The 18,276-nt window shown below is 39.1% G+C and overlaps 1 pseudogene; it reads left to right on the forward strand.

Moving 5' to 3' along the window:
* The first annotated feature begins 11,999 nt into the window (after positions 1-11,999).
* The window catches only part of LOC149144381 (DNA replication licensing factor MCM7-like), a 142,817-nt pseudogene continuing 136,540 nt past the window's right edge, over positions 12,000-18,276 (forward strand).

Genomic DNA, 18,276 nt, shown 5'->3' on the forward strand with positions numbered 1-18,276 from the left:
TGATGTGGGGATGTTATCTCTACCATTTGTAAAATCATATCCAATACAACTCACTCAACTATGTATAGGACCGCATAAACACAGATACACCCATCCTAAAAAGGATTGGTCTTGCAGTGGTCCTATGCCCATCTAGTCAGGTCCACCTGATCTAGAGTCAGGGGCATTAGTAACACCTCTCCCTGAGGCACCAACCTAGTCACAAAGTAGATATCCACCTCAACAGTGAATGTCACATCCCCATCTCGGATGATGAAGGCCTATCGTTCTTAATCCACAGGGGCTTCACTGGCAAAGCAGTACTATATCACGTGCATTCATATCGTGGTAAAAAAATAAAAATCATAAAACATTATATTGACTATATAATAAGAGGATATTAGGTTTTTATATACCATATAGGAATATAAGTATTTTATTGTGGCCAAGTGCATAACAAAAAGCGGTAGGTAAATAAAAAATTAGAGTGGACTATCATGCACCTATTGTGAGCGCATTATTTCAATGTGAAGGCATTGAGAAAAATTTCGCCAAGGGTTCAGAACAAGGCTTATAACCAACAAATCAATTCTCAAAATAACCTATTGATCAACAAGACTTGAAAGAAACAATGGCCCCCACTTCAGAACAATGTTCCCATTGCTTCCTTGGAACATCTTGTTGACTCTGACCCCAAGGTGGATCCTAATACCAATCATCATGACTAACCTTATAACCACATTTTGTCATAACTAGAAGTGAGTCTGGTTGGTACTAATCCTATTTCTAGTCTTCATAGTAGTCCTAGTTACTGACTCATAATCACAGGGAGGGTTGCAGTGAAGGCATGAGAGCCCTATGAGAAATTTCACTAAGGGTTGCAATGAAGGCATGAGAGCCCTATGAGAAATTTTCTCGAGGGTTGTAGTGAAGGCATGAGAACCCTGTCAAAAATTTCACTAGTTGAAATTGTTGTAACATTATTTAGTTTTGATAAGTTATCATATTAGTCAAAATAATTTTAAAATGTTGAGTTAGGATATGGATGAAAAAGAAAGAAAAGTTAAAATGTTAGGAATATTTGATGTTTTATAGGCATCCATATCAATAAAATGTTAGGTGTTAGCTGCCCTAAATAAATAAGGCAAAAGGAAAAGAAAATTCTAGGGAAGCAAGAAGAAAAGAAAGGCTTCATTTTATGATTTTGTAAATTCACAGGCTGCTAGTTTAAATGCGCCACAATCAAACATCAAATGTGTTTTCATGTGCAAGAATAAAAAGATAGAAGAGTAAAGGTTTACTCTAAGGTTTATATATTAATTTTGGGTATTAATCCTATCCCTAAGTTTTAAATACCATATTATCCCTCCGCTCATTTTTCCCTTCACTTTCATATCCATAAGTTTTAACACTCCTCTTATATCACACATTCCTCAAAATTACATTAAATCAATTCCCGACCCCACCAAACAATCCCATCACACCATGGTTAAGCCCCCACCATGTCACACTCCATCATTGCCCATCTTCCCACATCCGACGACCCTCATGCGATTTCGCGCCCCCCCCCCCCCCCCCCCCCCCCCCCCCCCATCATCTGAGCTTTACCGTCAGGGGGGTGGTCCAAAATGGGTCGTATACCAAACCACACCTGCCCCTACGTGTTAGCTTCATAGCATTTCATAACCCCCTCGAGTGAAACCACTAAACACTCCCCACCTAGAAAAGTTGATTTCATTGCTTCCGATACCGCTTTCCTATCCGCTACGCTCCCACCATTCACATTCTGCCACCTCATCTGTTCGTTAAACTCCATTAAATCACATTCATTCCCTCTAGAATTAACCCATTAATTCAATGTACCCACGCCATGTTCAATGGAAAACAAAATTTGCTATATAAACCTCTTTCCCATTTGTAAATATGTTATTGAATTCATGCTTTATCACTGTTAATTGATGTGATTATAGGTTGCTCACCAATCCCGACATTGTCAATTGTCAGCAACACTTTCTGTTCGATCATTTCTAGATTATTACTTTTGTTCCTATCTCCAAAGTTTGACTTCTGTCTATGAATTGTCTCCTCCCAATTTTCACTCCTACTTTATCCATATCCAAGATGCCTCCAAAGGACAAAGGACCAGAGGAAATTGTCAATCCTCTAATCCATCCTCCCATAGACCTTCATCACATTCCAATGGCTAAACAATATTACAAAATCCACGAGACACTCTATGAACTTGACCTCTTCGAGATGTATTGTTGGCTCAAAGACAAGTATATATATAAATCAGATGATCTCCAGCTATGGGAGTCAAATTTACCTCACTACATCTTTCCTCATACCCACAACACCACATATTTGATTAGAAAATGTCATGCTTCATACTTGCCAAGCCAAAGGGCCATAGTTAACCCCACTGGAGAAATTTTGTTTACCATAACCCCTAAGGCCATTGATCAGATGATGTAAGCCCCTATAGTAGAGAATGATACCCCATTTTATTATGAAGCACTAGTTGAAATATCCCAGAAAATAGAATTTTCCAAGAGAGCCCAAACTCTTGAGCTGTTCTTGACACAAGATTCTTCATTACCAAAGAAAAATCCTCCTTATCGCTCCTCCATTTTCCCTGAGAGATCCAAGCAGATTATCACTATTGTTTCCTACCTCCTTGGATACTACTCTGATCAATGGGTAGATGAGGCCATTATACAATTTTTTTCCATCTTCTCTGCTAATTCTAAGCCCTCCATTGTGTTTAATTTCAGCCATTTTATTACAGAATCCATTCATCAACAACTTGTTAAGTTTCCAACTAAAGAGGTATTCAAATATGCCTCTGTATTGGTTTACATGTTTCTATACTTTCAGGGGGACAACATTAACTTATCTTTGCAAAAGCTAAATGAGAAGGGAAACCAATAGTTAATCATTTTTGGGACTACTCTGATCATGAAGGAGCAGAAAAAGCACACATATAAAAAATTTACAGAGATGTTTTTTCACCCAGCCATAGGTCTCCTATGCAGCAAAATTGAACCAAGAATCAGTGAAAAAATCAAAAGGGTGTTGCATATGTCAGATCAAGTTCAGATAGGGGACTGGTACCTTTATAAAAATTACACAGAAATAAGAATATTTGGATGTGAGCTCCCACCTTACAAGCTGCCAAAATACCTCCCAATTTGGATTTTTTCCTTGGAGTACATAAGGCAGATGGTCAACATGGATGAAATCCACTTTTTTGCTGCCAAGAAGAAGTCCCAATTTAAAATAAAAACATAGGTTTGCCTTTTCATTTGCAAAAAAAGGGCAGCATGGGAAGAGGCAGATAAGCTTTTGATGGAAATGTAGTTCAACCTTAGTTTTTCCTTGTCTTATGATCCATTAGGGATCATTTCTAGATTAAGGGTAGAAACCAAGTCTATGCCTTACTTTCACATAGCCAGGGAAGAAATAGAAAAGTACAAGAATGAATTAGAGTGGGTTGAGAACACCTTATAGGAGGTAGAAGAATAGTAGGTATCATCATCTACAGTGTAGACTCCTATCATGCAGGAGAAGACAGCCAAGAGGAGCAGAGAGTAAGAATCCCCTTTAGGGACTAACATATTCAGTGAAGGGTTTAAGATAATGTATAGAAAGAAGGCCAAGCTTAGTTCCAAACTAAGCCTTAGCAAATATTCTAAGCTACAGACCATTATCACCACTAATGAGCCACTTGTTTCCTCATTAGTGGGTGATCGGTCCACATAGTCTCCTACCACCTCCACAAGTTCATAAGAGCAATATCAAATAATGCAGACAGGTACATCTACTTCAGGCGAGTCAGAGAAGAGCGTAATGGACATCTTCAAGGAGATAAAAGTTGGAAATGAAACCTTGAAGATTAACACCTACAACTAGTTCTAGAAAGATACTTTTGGTGCCCAAAGCAGGCTAATGTCAGCCTTTGACTCAGAAAAGGGGAAAATCCAAATGGCATTGCTACAAGCACAAGTTCCCCAACCCATGACTACATTAGCCTACAAAAAATTAGCTTTTTAATTTGATGTAAAGGATATACATCCCATCGATCAGATGGATATGCATAAGAAGACTGGGGAAATGATGTTTTCAACTGTTACTAACACTCCCATGACTTTATCAAAACTATAGGTTACCTTTGAAAATGTCCAATCATAGGTGAAGATGGAGAAGGTCTCTGTGCTTGCGAAAGACACCAGGATTAAAACCCTGGAGGACTTGGTAATCAAACAGGGTTATGATCCATCAAACATCAATGTTGTAGAAGAACTTGTGAAGAAGAAGAATTTGGACATAGTAGCATTGAGAAAACAATTAAAACTTCCAGCTACTGAAGATCCTCTAGCCAAGGATATTGAAGAGATACAGACTCAAAAGGCATATATGATGAAGCTCATCATGGAGTAGACCGCATAACTTAAGAAAATGGAGACAAAGATGGAGAAATTGATCAAAGAAAAGGAGAAAGCTGCTAAAAAGACTTCCCCTTTAGAAGCACTTCCTATCACAGTCATTCCTACGGCCATATCTGCTATGACATCTACAGGGTATGTTGTAGACCAGTTGGCCAATGCAGTCTAAAATATGTTTCTTCAAACTGAAGAAATCAAGAAATTGCATGATCAAGTCAAGGTTTTAGAGGATGATCAAAATAAATCTAAGATTTTTCTTGCAGTAGAGCTTTAGAGAGCTCAAAATCAGATAGAAGTATGGAAGAAGTCAACAGTTGAGTCTTCTATTGGCCACGCTCTAGGTAATGTCAAGGAAATCACATGGAACAACATCATTGAAGAGATAGATGAAATCTGGTCATGTATCCATATTACTTTTGAACAGAAGGAGTTGATGGAAAACGTAAAGAAGACCATTTCCAATATAAATGCTCAATTGGGAGAGATGCATGCTATAGCCAACTGCATTATAAAGTTCCTCAACTCCAAGAATAGATATGAACTGGATGATCTAGGAGTGGATGACAAAAGAGAAACTATCCTGGAGGTGAAGAAAGTGTTGAACAAGAAGAACTTAGTTGTACAATTGACAGAGAAGCGACACACTCTAGAGGTAGAAGTCAACAGGTTTTTCACAAGGATTGATGCGTTGAACACGAAGGGTCTTCCTTCATTGTTTGTAATTAATGATAAATTAATGACCAAGGAAGACTACATGAAGAAGTTTCAGGACATTTCCAGGGATACAACCAAGTCCTCCAACATCAAAGGTTCCATGATAGGAAGGGAGTTTATGAAGCCATCAACAACATCATTTTTATTCAACATGAGATAAAAAATATTTTCAATGTAAAAACCACTTTTGCTTGGTATACTAAGGTAGATAAAATTTACTGCAAAGTAACCAAGATAGCCGTTCTGGATGAAGAAAGGTGGGAGAAGTTGTGTGAGTTTCGGGATTAAGGTACACGTTAGCTTCACCGGCGCAGCACCCAAATAGTGGCCACTCAGCAACAACTTTCCTTCAAAATAGGGTCAGATGTTCAGATTCATTCTTTTTTATCGAATTGCTTCCCTTTGTGTTAGTTTTAAGTAATAATAGCATGTCATGTCACTCAAGAATTTATTGTAATATTTTTTATTTTGTTTAAATACTTCATTTTGTCAAAGTATTCAGGGTCTCACCCTTGAACCTGTTATCAAATATATTTGTACTAAGATGGAGCATTTTTTTATATAATAAAATATTCTGGATTTACTTCATATGCCTTGTCTCTTAGTGAGTTGCTTTCATCAAGTTTTTTGTTATGTATTTTTCATATAACTTATGTTATCACTCAGGTTGTTCCTTGCCTCCTGAAGGGAATACGGCCGAGGTAACCACTAACCAATATTTTAGCTGCAGGTCCTAGCCTACCTGCAACCAGAGAGGGCTCTCTCTTTGTAATTTAGCTTTGTTTTGAAATATTTTAGGCTAGTTATGATGTACAGGGTTTTGTTTTAAGTTTGTTGGATGGTGATTTCAGGCAGAGTTATGATGCAAGTCCAAAACAGTCTATATTATTGGGCAATGGAGTCAATGGTGGTGCACTGCTGAAAGTGTTTCTTGGGTGAATAGTAATGCTACAAAGCAAGATAGGCAGTTATGGAACAATTTTCAAATCTAAGATTGATGGAATGAAGTCAGGGAATGAAAGGCAATCAAGAATCTTCCATTATGCTGGTAGAGGGAAAGTGCATGAATATTATTCAGGAGCAATTAAGAATTCCTAAATAGTATTCAAAATGAAAGAATTAGTGCAAACATGAGCAGTTAAGAATTAATATTTATGACTAATTCTGAAGAAAACATAATTGATAGCAGAGATTGAACACAGGGTGCTGTTTAAACAAATCCTGGGCTATTCTTCTTTTCTGTTACCAAGATTATGAACATATATGGAATTTGCATACACAGAAAACACAAAACACAGTTTAGAATAACTTATTGTTCCATTGAATGACACAGGAATTCTGTAGCAGGTCCCAGAGCATCATTTGCACATTCAGGCAGTGAAGAAACCATGAACTTCAACAACCATTTGTATTAGAGAGTCTCAAAAATTACAGCGCAGTCTAGAAAGAAAATCACCAACCCCAAATACATTCTATGGGGAGGTATTTATACAAAAATGAGATACAAAATATCTTATGGATGAGTCTTCATGCAATAAGTTCCCTCACCAACTCTTCAAAAGAATTAAATGAAAGAAATAAATGTTGCAGTAATTGTTGGTGCGCTAGCTGTCCACTTTGTCAGAAAAAATTGACTTTTTGGACTAACTGAGTTGGCTGAAGCTGCATCTTTAATCTGCGGTTTCCATGTTTGCTGTCCTAGTGCTTTGCTGAGTCATTGCTTTGCTGTCCTGGCCTTGGTATCCATACTTGGTTTTTCATAAAATTGTTGTAGTCACACTTTGACTTCTTTTGCCTGTTGTCTTCATGCTTTAACTGGTGGCATGTGTACCCAATTTTGCTGACCTATAGCAAACCAAAATTTGAAGCTGATCAAAAGAGGGAAAAGGACCGAAACTACCTTGGCAAATTCTCCAGCATTACTTGCCACCAATCCTTAGTAGGCGGCTGATGTCTTTGTATCTTTATGAGTGTTTCATCAGCTTCAGTGTATCTATAAAAATTGGGCTAAACCTCAAACAGGTGATTTATTTCATGTTCAATATAAAACAGGTTCTCTAATTTGTCATACAGAGTCTATCCAGAGGGAGGTCCTGTTTCCTCTTAGGTACTTGAGGATGCAATGATCTGATTTGAAACATAGTTATTCATCCTGGTAGCATACTGCTCACGGGTCAACAGTCTTCCAGCGCTGGTTAATAGGGTGGGAAACCCTCTACTCTGCATTGATGCAAGCTTTAACTTGAAATCATCTATTTCTGCCTGCATTTCCTGGCACTTTCTTTCTAGAGTTTGCACAAAATTTCTTAGAGTCAGCACCTCTTTTGCTTTCAGAATAGTATATGTCCTGCTACTGATATCTAATGCTGCCAGTTCCTCTTTGGTATGAGTGTTGAGGAAGTGAATAATTTTATTGGCCTGCTCAAGCATATTTCCCAATGCTACTCTAGCCCTTTGAGTCTCAAATTGAGCTAGGCCTATCAATTCTATCTGTTCATGTATGGCCTGAATCGATCGCCATTGGTCAGTGATTGACTGGCCAATCTTGGCCCACAGAATCTTCTTGATTTCAGTCAGAGTTTTGTCTAAAGTAAGCTCCTTCTCTAAGGCCTTTATTTTTTTGTCCAAGGCTTTTATTTCTCTTTGTTTCTTAGCCACTGTCATCTTGGACTTGTCATAGTTTGCCTCTAGCTTGGCCAACTTTTCTTTGGCCTCTTTCACCTCTGTCACCTGAACTTCTAGCTCTTTGATTGCTTTCATCATTTCTTCCATGCTCATGCTAGATTCAGGTGTTGTTGTTGTTGCTGCTGCTATAGCATCTGTAGTTGATGTAGTTGTTGTGGATGCTGGGATAACAGGAGGGATTGTTGTTGCTTGTGTGGGAGGAACAGTAGTGGCAACAGTTGGAGCTGTTTGAGGTGGTTGGGAGGTCGACTCTCCCTGCTTGCCTTGCAATGCTTTCTCCAACTCTTCCTCCATCTGAATTATTCTTTGGTTCATCTTCATTAGCAGATCCATGGTATCTTCAGATTCTTTCTCTTGCACAAGTTCTGCAGTTTGCGGGTGCATGGTTATAGGTATCCTCAATTGCTTTCTCGGTGCAACAATATCTTCCTCTTTTTTCTTTATGACGGTTTGGATGGCTTTAGCATCCTTCTTAGGATCATGTCCTAGTTCCACAATGATTTCCTCCAATGCCTTTATTCTATTATCTTTGGTAGAGGAAGACATCCTTTCCAAATCCAATTGAGTTTTTGTGTTTTTCAATGATTCCTTCAGTTGATGGGCCAACATGGCCTTGTCTGCTAGAGTGGCATAGACCATCTCACCTGTTTGCTTGTGCAGCTCTATTTGGTCCATCGGGTGTATGTCCTTGGAGAGGACCTCTAAGCTTGTCTTTATATAGTCTGCAGCTGTCCGGGGTTGTGGTATCTTAGGCTTGAAGTGACTCAGAATCATCTTTTCCTCCTTAAAGTCATAGGTTGCCATTAATCTCTGCTGTTTGGAGGGTGTTGCCTTGAGGAATTGATCATATAGATGTACTCTTAACAATTCATTCTGAGCCTTGATTTCCATGAAAGTTGCTTTGATGCCAGGCGGTTGCTTGCTTTGTTGCCTTGAGGAAGAGACCTCCATACCATGCTACCTCTCTTGCTCTTGCTGGAATGAGCTAGTAGGTGTTTGCTGGCTAGTTTCTCTTCCACTCCTCGGGCTCTCTATGATTTCTTCAGTAATTTCTTCCTCAACTTGAGGATCAACTCTCTGTCTTTTGGCTTTTGGTTGCTGGATTGACCCACTTAGAGGTGTGGTCTCTTCCCTATCCCTCTTTTAACCCCTTTCCTCATTAAGAGGAGTCTGTAAAGCTGGCACCTGTAGTGCCTCAGTTTGCTATGGAGGGGCCTGCCCTTGACTCTGCTCCTTTGAGGTGGTAGGTTGTTCTGTCACTGCCTCCTGTTTTGCATCCATCACCTCCTTGCCTTTTGTTGTACCTGTTGCTGGTGTAGATCTTTCTTGGGCAACTTGTGAAGCTGCAGCAGTAGGTGTGCCTTCTCCGCCTTGATGTGGCAGTTTGAATATTATCTGCTCAAAAGAATCCAAGTCAAGAGTTTTTTCTAAATCATTGACATTTTGCTCCATAATTTCTTCTTGGGTGAATTCCTCAACTAGTGTCCCTGCCACCCACTCATCTTGTTTGGCAAATTGTTCAATATGTGGGATTTTACAATTCTCATAGGCTGACAGCCTATATTTTATTTTTCTGGCACTAATAAAGCCATCTGGGTCATAAGGGACCAACCAAAAACTCCTCTTTAACTTGAGTTTCTCCCCCAGTATTTGATCAACATCTTGCCAACCTTCTTTCTTGTTCATGACAAAGGGTCCTAGTTGGTCTTTGAATTTCAGGCGAGATTTTTTCTTGGCACTATGAAAATGAGTTAAATTTGAATTGATGAGTTGCCTGTAATACTCCAAGGCAAAGAGTCTCATTGGCACATATCTTGGGAGCCTGTAGGGACAGAGTTCATAGCCATATATCCTAATGACAGTGTGATTTTGGTAAAAGTACCAGTCACCTATTTTGTAGTTCTTTGAAAGCTGCAATATTTTCTGCATGTCATAGGATAGCCTAGCAGGAGGGGCTCTCTTCAGGAGACAAAAAACTGGATAGACAAACAGATCAATAAATTCACAGTAAGAGTAGGCGGAGTTCTGGACTTCATGAAAGACTGAGGTCCAGAAAATTACAGACCTCTTTGCCCCTTTAGAGTCCAATCTTTTGATGGGGCATTGGAAGCAATCTGGCTGAGAATACATGAACAAATGATAGATACAGGATGAATATTTGAAGACTCCCTCCCTATCCAGTTTCATAAGTTGGTCATGTATCTTGTTGGAGATGAATTTAGCATAATTATACTTGACAACAGGGGGCTGTCCTGGGCTAAATGCAGACAACATGACTAGTATAGTTTCAGCAATGTTCTCACTTGTTTCAAAACCTAGTACATAGGATATCATGTCAACAAGTAACTTGCCCACTTCATTGAAGCACACATAAAGAAAAGGAGGTGGCCTTGTAGGCTGGCGGTCTGCTCTCATGAATATTTTGGCAATTCGGGCTATCTCAGAGCTGGAGAGTTTAGGACCTTCATCAAGCAGGAATTTCATAGAGAGAGGCATCAGAAGCTGAGTTTGCTTGAAGTTAAGCATTTGGTTGATTGAATCAGGAGTTATTTGGAAGAGGGTGCTCCCAGATGGAGACTTGACTGCTTTTTGAGATGGGTCATAGTTTTCGCAGTAGAGGCGAATAATTTCAGGGAAAATATTGACAGAAGGGAGGAAGTAAATGGGCAAGTTTGATTCCCAAATGCCATAGATGTCACTATTGTTCAAGTAATTGTTTCTCAGTTGACAAAAGGTCTTCAAGTGGTTTCTGTCCCCAACCAAATCTTGAATAAGGTGGTCCCTATCAGCCAGGGGTAATGCTTCAAGTTCCTTGTGAGGTGCATTAAGAGGAGCAATGTTCAAGGCTGCTGGGGTGGTCATCTTCAAATTTTTCTGTTTTTTACTTGAAATTAGGATTTGTGCAACAACAGAGTGGTGAAAAATTGCCCCTGAGGCTTTGCTAGGGAGCTGTAGAGTAAGCTTATCTAGAACTGGCCATACTGTGTACAATTTATGGTAGAAGAGAAAATTTGCAGAATTTAGACAGGTTTCTTTTGAATTCACTGGATTGATAGGCTCTGTGGGTATACTGCAGAGGGAATGGGAATGTTTTTTAGCCAAATGAGTGAGATTTTGTAGAGGATTTCTACAAAGGGAGTGAATGCATGGGCAGTTTGCAAATTTTGTCGATGAAAATGACCTTAAAATGCGTTTTAATAGTGAATTTGCAGAGGAGGGCAAATTTGTCGGATTGGACTTGAACAAGGGGTCAACCAGTGAGTTTATAGGTGGAATTTCAGGTGTTGGAGTGCTTTTAGTTTGAATTCGAGCTCCTCAGTCAATTTTAATGGTGAAATTTCTAAAAAACAAGGTTTATGGGTCAACTGTGGGTAAATACTTGTTTATATGGCGCAGAGGACAGCTAGCAGGTACAGTTCGAGCTGCGGGATCGAGCTATGGAGCCGAATTTGCGGGGTGATGGATTGTGCGCGTTGGTGGCTAATTGAACATAAAATTGCATGCAAGCAGCTCCACAGGCGCAATAATAAAAAAACAAACAAAACAGTCGTTTTCAAGACTTTTTATTGAATTTGGAACATTTTAGTGCTTTTGGCGCTTTTCGGGGATGACATCAGCATGACGTAATTTGGCGCGTAGCGGGTACGGAAGATGACGTGGCAATTGACATGTATGGTGATGTGGCGGATGACACGTTGGCGGGGTGGTGACGTGAGCGGGTGATGTGGCAACGATACAGGGCAGTGGTGGGCCGATGCGGACGCAATGTCATTGGTGACGTGGGAGTTGATGTTAGGGGGCGGGTGGCGGGCGGTTTCCGGTTTTCCCCGCACCGCTTTTGGCCCGGGGTGGTTTTGCAGAGGGGGCCTCTGATCACGCTGGGAGATTGACGCGTGGCGGGGGTACGGCAGCAATACCGCCAATCCCCCGAACGCTAATCTCCGGCAGATCGGGGCATGCGATATTCGCCGCCAACCGTTGGATTAAGAGCTGTGAATCGGACGGCGGTCAGGAGGTTATAAGATGCGGGGTTTGACAATGCGGGGGGCCTGCGCATATTTAAATGTTTAATAATATATGTGGGGTATAAAACTTAGGTTATATGGGTTATGTATGTTCAGCACCGGGGATATGGTTTATTTGTTTAATTAAATATCAAGCAAAAACCCGAAATATATGGGCGTGGAAGGTAATATGGTAAGGTTTGTGAGTGAGGGGGGGTCAACATAGCTATTAATCTAACCAAATGTTAGATTAATCCTAAGCAATTGGACGCAGAAGGGTTAATACAAGTCCCAAATGGACTTTAGTATTTCCCAAACTTAGGTTATACGGCTATAGTGCCAAGGGGTGGGGATATTTAGTATTTTTTTGGGTTTTTATATAGTTTTTTGTACTATAGGGATAGGGAAATGATTAAGGGGGCTAAATAATAGAGTTAGAGGTTAATATGACCTTAAGAATTGAAGTTTTATGGATGAATGCTAAGTTTATAGAATGAAAACTTAGGCATAGGGAAGTGAAAAGAGTATGGAATGATCATTTTACACAAGAAATGTGGCTTCTTTCCACTCAGTAAACTCAGAGTTCAACTTAGCATTTCTCACAAAGCGAAGTGAAATTGGACTATTGAGTAGATCCCAAGGTCCTGAGGGGATGTTAGTAAAATATTTATGGGGAATGAAGGGGAAATTAGTCATGCTTCCAATGTTTTGCAGTCCAAACAACTGCCATGGTACCAATGTCATTGATGAGATGGGTCCTTTCTTGATAAGGAAAAACATCACAACCTTGTTTCTGCAACCTCAAACTATCTACCCAGCCTAATACACCTAACATATTTTCTTCCTTTTGATTGGGTGCATTTGAATTAGCAAACCCTGAAGTTCCTCATTTCTTTTGACTGCCCTCCTATCTAAGTCTACCCTTATCTCTTCCAAGGGCCCAGATTAAGCAGTTGGGCTCCTTATTTTCTCTATCTATCTATCCATCTGCCAAGGTTAAACTATTTGGACATATATTCTTTCTCTATTCTACAACAACAAATTTAAATATGGAATGGTCTAGTTTGAACTATTGGGCCATCCATCAAATGTGATAAACAACAACATTTGCACATTGTGAACTTGCAAATAAGATAGCAGTGGCATTTTGAATGGCCACTTTCTTGGTCTTTCTTTGGGGTTCATTTTCTTTTATTCTTTCTGACCAATTTAATCTTTTTGCCCTTTGATTTTTCTTTTAGGGCATACCCTCTTTACATTTTTTATTTTTCCTCATTTGTTTACAAAATATGGAACCTTTGCAGCATGAAAAGATGAACATATTTGGCACTTCCATAGTCAATCATGAAAAATGAAACCTATTGGTATAGGAACCTAACAGTGGCTCCACTTGGGGATGGCTTTTCCTGGCGAAAATTCAAGAACAGCAGGTCAGATGGCCTTATTCTCAGTTGGCTGCTATAATTCAAAACTTCTTTCTTTTGGAAACCTATGATCTGAACTTTGGTAGCCTGTATGCAGCCCTTGTGAGCTGATCTGTGCAAAATTACAGCTCTGTATTTGCTGGTTTTTCTGAGTGCTTGACATCACCTTTATAATTCCCAAGTCTTCTTCTTAATCTCTTGTGGTAAACTCAAAATATACACCAAAAGTGATGTAATTCCTTGACTTTTTCCTCAAAATCTGCTACATTTTGTTCCTTATCTAATTACTGTAAATGAAAAATGATGGAAATACAAATATTTATGTAAAATATACAGTTGTGTTATGCTGATCACAGGGAATAAAAAATAGTGCTTGAGCATCTGCCCATTGACTGGGCCTTCCTCATTATCTGTGCCATCCAAACTCTTTAAAAAATAGGTGTTGTTACCTTGTATTGCCTGAATAAAATAAGGTCCCTTCCATAGGAAATCAAATTTGCCATGCTTCCCTTTGTCTTCCCTCCTAGAGTCCCATCTCAGCACTTTGTTTCCTATGAAGAAATCTTCAGCTTTTGTTCTTTTATCAAAGATCTTTTTCAGCTTCTCTTGTAAAACCTAACTTCTCTGATATACTTCCTCTCTTGTTTGCTGCAAGTGAATAGTTTGATTGATCCTTCTCTGAATATCATTAGGCTCTGCTTGTATTTCTTGCAATAGCTTGATCACTGGGATTCCCAAGGAGGAGGGGAAAACTGCCTCCAGACCATATACCAATTCATATGGACTTGTTCCAATGGATCTTTTGGTGGTCAATCTGTCTACCCATAGTGCATTCACAAGTTTTTTATGCCAATTCTTTTTGTTCTCCTCCAAGACCTTTTTGATGATGTTGATGAGGCTTTTGTTGGATGACTCAGCTAAGCCATTGCCTTGAGGGTAATAGGTTGTGGCATGGCCCAAGGTAATGTGGTATTTGTGGCAAAAGTTGATCATTCTTTTGGATTTGAAAGCAACAGCATTGTCTGTAATAATTTTTTCTAGACAGCCAAATCTAGACAAGATGTTGGTTTCTAAGAATTGTATGATGATCGAGTCATTGGCTTGCCTACAAGGGATGGCTTCTATCCATTTCGTAAAATAGTCTGTGGCAGTCAAAATCCACCTGTGTTGGCCAGAGGACGAAGGATGGATTTCACCAATGAAGTCTAAACCCCATTGTTGAAATGGTCTTTCAGTTGAAATAGGTTTGACGGGTAAAGGTAACAACTTTCTCTTGCCTTCAAAGATCTGGCATTTATGGCATGAAACTACAAATTTTTTCACATCAGCAAACGGGGAAGGCCAATAAAAACCAGCTCTTAGAATTTTATCAGCTGTTGATTTCCAGTATAAGTGTCCTCCACAGTCACCTGCATGAAATTCCTTGAGGAATTTGCCAACTTCATCCATTGTTAGGCAATTAAGCAAAATACCTTCATGATTTTTCCAAAATAAAACATTGTCTATGATACAAAATTTTGATGCCTTCATTTTCAAGAATCTCTTTTTAGTCCTGGACAACCCTGGAGGAGCTTGCAGGTTTAACAATACAAAACATATGTCAGCATACCAAGGTGATTGTAAAAAGGCTTGATTGATCTGTGGAGTCGCCATCTCCTATTCGTTATCCAGTTCATTGATGTCAAGGGCTTGAAAATTGGTTTCAGTCATCAGTTTGGCTAATCCTTTTCCTTTTATCAGTTTTGTAGGCTTGATTTCAATGTCATATTCTAAAATATTGGCTATCCATTTGCCCCTTTTACCTTCAATCCCTTCTTGAGTTAAAATATCCTTAACCACAACATTTGGAACATAGGATATCACATGTGAGTACAAGATATAAACTCTGAAATCCTTGATGGCTTTTACAAGGGCATAAGCTTGTTTTTCCATGATCTGGTATTTTAAGGGGGCATCTCTAAGGGCTTTGCTGAAGAAAGCAATGGGCTTCTCACATCCTTGGTCATCTTTTTGCAATAAGACAGCAACAATAGTATGCTCAGATGCAAAGGAAAAAATGATGAAATCTCTATCAAACCTGGGACTGGTGAGGACTGGTGTTTTTGTTAAGGCTGTTTTGATGTCCTCAAAGGCTTGTTTAGCTTCCATGGTCCATTTGACTTTAGAATCTTTCTTCAACATATTATTCAACAGTCTTATAAGCTCAGCCAAATTGGGGATGAATCGTCTTAGGAAATTGATCTTTCCTAGAAATTCTTGCAGTTCTTTAATGTTTCTTGGATGAGGGACTTGGAGAATAGCTTGAATTCTGTCTGGGTCAATTCTAATGCCATCTTTTGAAATTATGTGACCTAGGAGTTTGCCTTCTTCTAGGCCAAATAGTGATTTCTTTGGGTTCAATGATATGCCATATTTTCTGCAAATTAGGAACACTTGCCTTGAATGCTCTAGATGTTCTTGGTCTGATTTTGAAAAAGCAGTGAGGTCATCAAGGTATATGATTAAGAAATCATGGATCTCCTTGGCAAAGGCTATATCCATTGCTCTTTGAATTGTGGCCCCTGCATTTTTGAGTCCAAAAGGCATTTTGACATAATTGAAGGTTCCCCAAGGTGTTGTAAAGGCAGTTTTGTCTTGGTCATCCGGGTGGACTAAAATCTGATTGAATCCCAAGAAACCATCTAGCAATGAGATCCTAGAGGCTCCCACTACATTTTGTAGGATATGATCCATTTTTGGTAAAGGGTAATGGTCTTTGAGGGAGACTTTGTTCAAATTTCTTAGGTCGACACACAATCTTATCTCTCTTGTTTTCTTCCTAGTGGGTACTAGAATTGAAATCCATTTTGAGAATCTGATAGGTGCAATGATTCCAGCTTCATACATTCGTTTAACTTCTTTTTCAATCAGGGGAAGGAGGACAAGATTCACCCTTCTAAGCTTTTGTTTAAAAGGTTTCTAATTCTCTTTCAGAGGTATAGTGTGTTGGATGACTGAAGTATCATAGGACTTGAGGTCCTCATAACTCCAGGAAAAAACATCCTGGAACTATTTAAACAAGTCAATGTATTTCAACTTCTGATCAGCAGGTAATGTCTTGGATAATTTTACCATTTTGGGATTTTCTGTGGTTCCAATGTTACAGTCCTCAATTCCTGCATTCAGTGGTTGCATTTTTGGCTTCCTTGAAATGTCATTTGAATCGAATAAATCCTCCAAAGGAGTTAAACCCGTGGGCAGAAAATTATCCTTTAGTTCAATTACTTCAGACTCTGCCTCAGTTATTTCATCAAGGTCTATTTGCTTCAACTCTTGTAAATTCTTGTCATCAAAAGTTGTTGAGTGCAAAATCAGATTTGTTGCTTCAGCTGATATATTTTGTTCAATTTTGTCTATCTGTCGTTGGTCATCCATGGTGCTTGTATCAATTTTTATGCTAGAGAATTCCTCTTTCAAAGTCAAGAAGTTATTTATCTGTGTATCATTTTCAAAGACTTGCCAATTTTTGACATTATCTGGGACAACAGGTCTGTGTTTGATTTCAGCAGTGAAGTGGTGATTGGGCTCAAAAGGAAGCTTGCAAGTGCTGGAAAAAGTTGCCAAGCTATGTGCATGTAAATTGTGCTTTCTAGGAATTTTGGTGAGCTGAGATTTTGAGAAGGTGTTAAGTATTTCAATGGCTGCCCCTCTATAAGCTCTCAACCTAAGATCATTTGTAACAAAGTTTCCCTTCATCTGCTGTATAATCAAATCTGAATCCCCTAGAATTGAAACCTTAGTTGCCCCTAGACCTCTGATAAGTTTTAGTCCTAACAAAAGGGCTTCATACTCGGCCATATTGTTTGTGCATCTGAAATTTAACCTATATGCATGACCCTCAGCATGGTCATTTTGCATGTTGTGTATCCAAACCCCTGCCCCTGCTCCTAATTTGTTCACAAAGCCATCAAACTCTAAGTACCATAAGATCTCTTGGTTATGATTAGCCTTAAGAGTTTTAGAAGCTTGTTCAATGGGCAGATTTGGCTCTTGTATGTCATATGATATATCATTTCCCTTTGTTGCATCAATCATATCAAGGATTTTCTGACCTTGAGCACTAGAATGTTCCTCTATGCTTGGTATTTGTGCTGTTTCTAGGAGTTTGACATCAGTTTTGGGACACATCCCAACATTATATAAAATGAATGAATCCATGTCGGAATGCATAGAATAGATGGGGAAGTTTTGGGGTTTTTCTTGACTGCTAACCACATATTTCATTAGTGTTTCACGGTATAATCTCTTTGGCTGGCCAAAGACTGAAATAGTGGCATAGGACATGTCTAGTTGCAAAGATCCTTGGAGTTTTGCACCCCAAGATCTGGATAAAAGCATACCATACTTAGGTGGAATATCAGCTACTACCACATCCATCAAGATTGTCTTAGCTGGATATTGGACTAAAGATACACAAAGGTCTTTGATTAGGCCTAGACACCTGACCTGGCTGGAATCAAATGAAAACAAGTCTTTGTAGGGCCTTGTGATGTCTAGATCCAGTCTTTCCATTACAGATTTAGGCATTAGATTGTGGGAAGCTCCCGAATCAAACATAACATTATGCAGCACTTTGTCATGAATGTTTAAGCTCACATAGAATGGAGGAACTCCTCCATCTACCGTTTTACCATTGACTTCTGGACCAAAAATCAGTTCTGGTTGATCATCAAGAACATTGACTGCATCCCTATTCTCTGGTATTTGTAGTGACCTATTGATTTGTTGTCTGTAAATTTCATGTTTGGCCAATTCAGAGAGAGGAATAGCTATTTTCAGCTTACCTATTTTTTTTCCAAGTTAAAAGGTTTTTCTATCTGAATTTTTGTATTGTGGACAACAATTGTTTCCTTTTAAATTGGATTTTCAGTGATTTTCTCTTGGTTGTGAGTGTTGTTTTGAGGTACATCTGGTTTGAAACCATTTTCGATAGGGTGATTTAAATTTTCTTTTGAAGAATGGGGTGTGAATGAGTGGCTCTTTGAA

This window comes from Pinus tabuliformis, chromosome X (genome assembly GCF_031772625.1).
Source record: "Pinus tabuliformis cultivar Carrire ecotype Pingquan chromosome X, CPIR1, whole genome shotgun sequence".
Classification (NCBI taxonomy): domain Eukaryota; kingdom Viridiplantae; phylum Streptophyta; class Pinopsida; order Pinales; family Pinaceae; genus Pinus; species Pinus tabuliformis.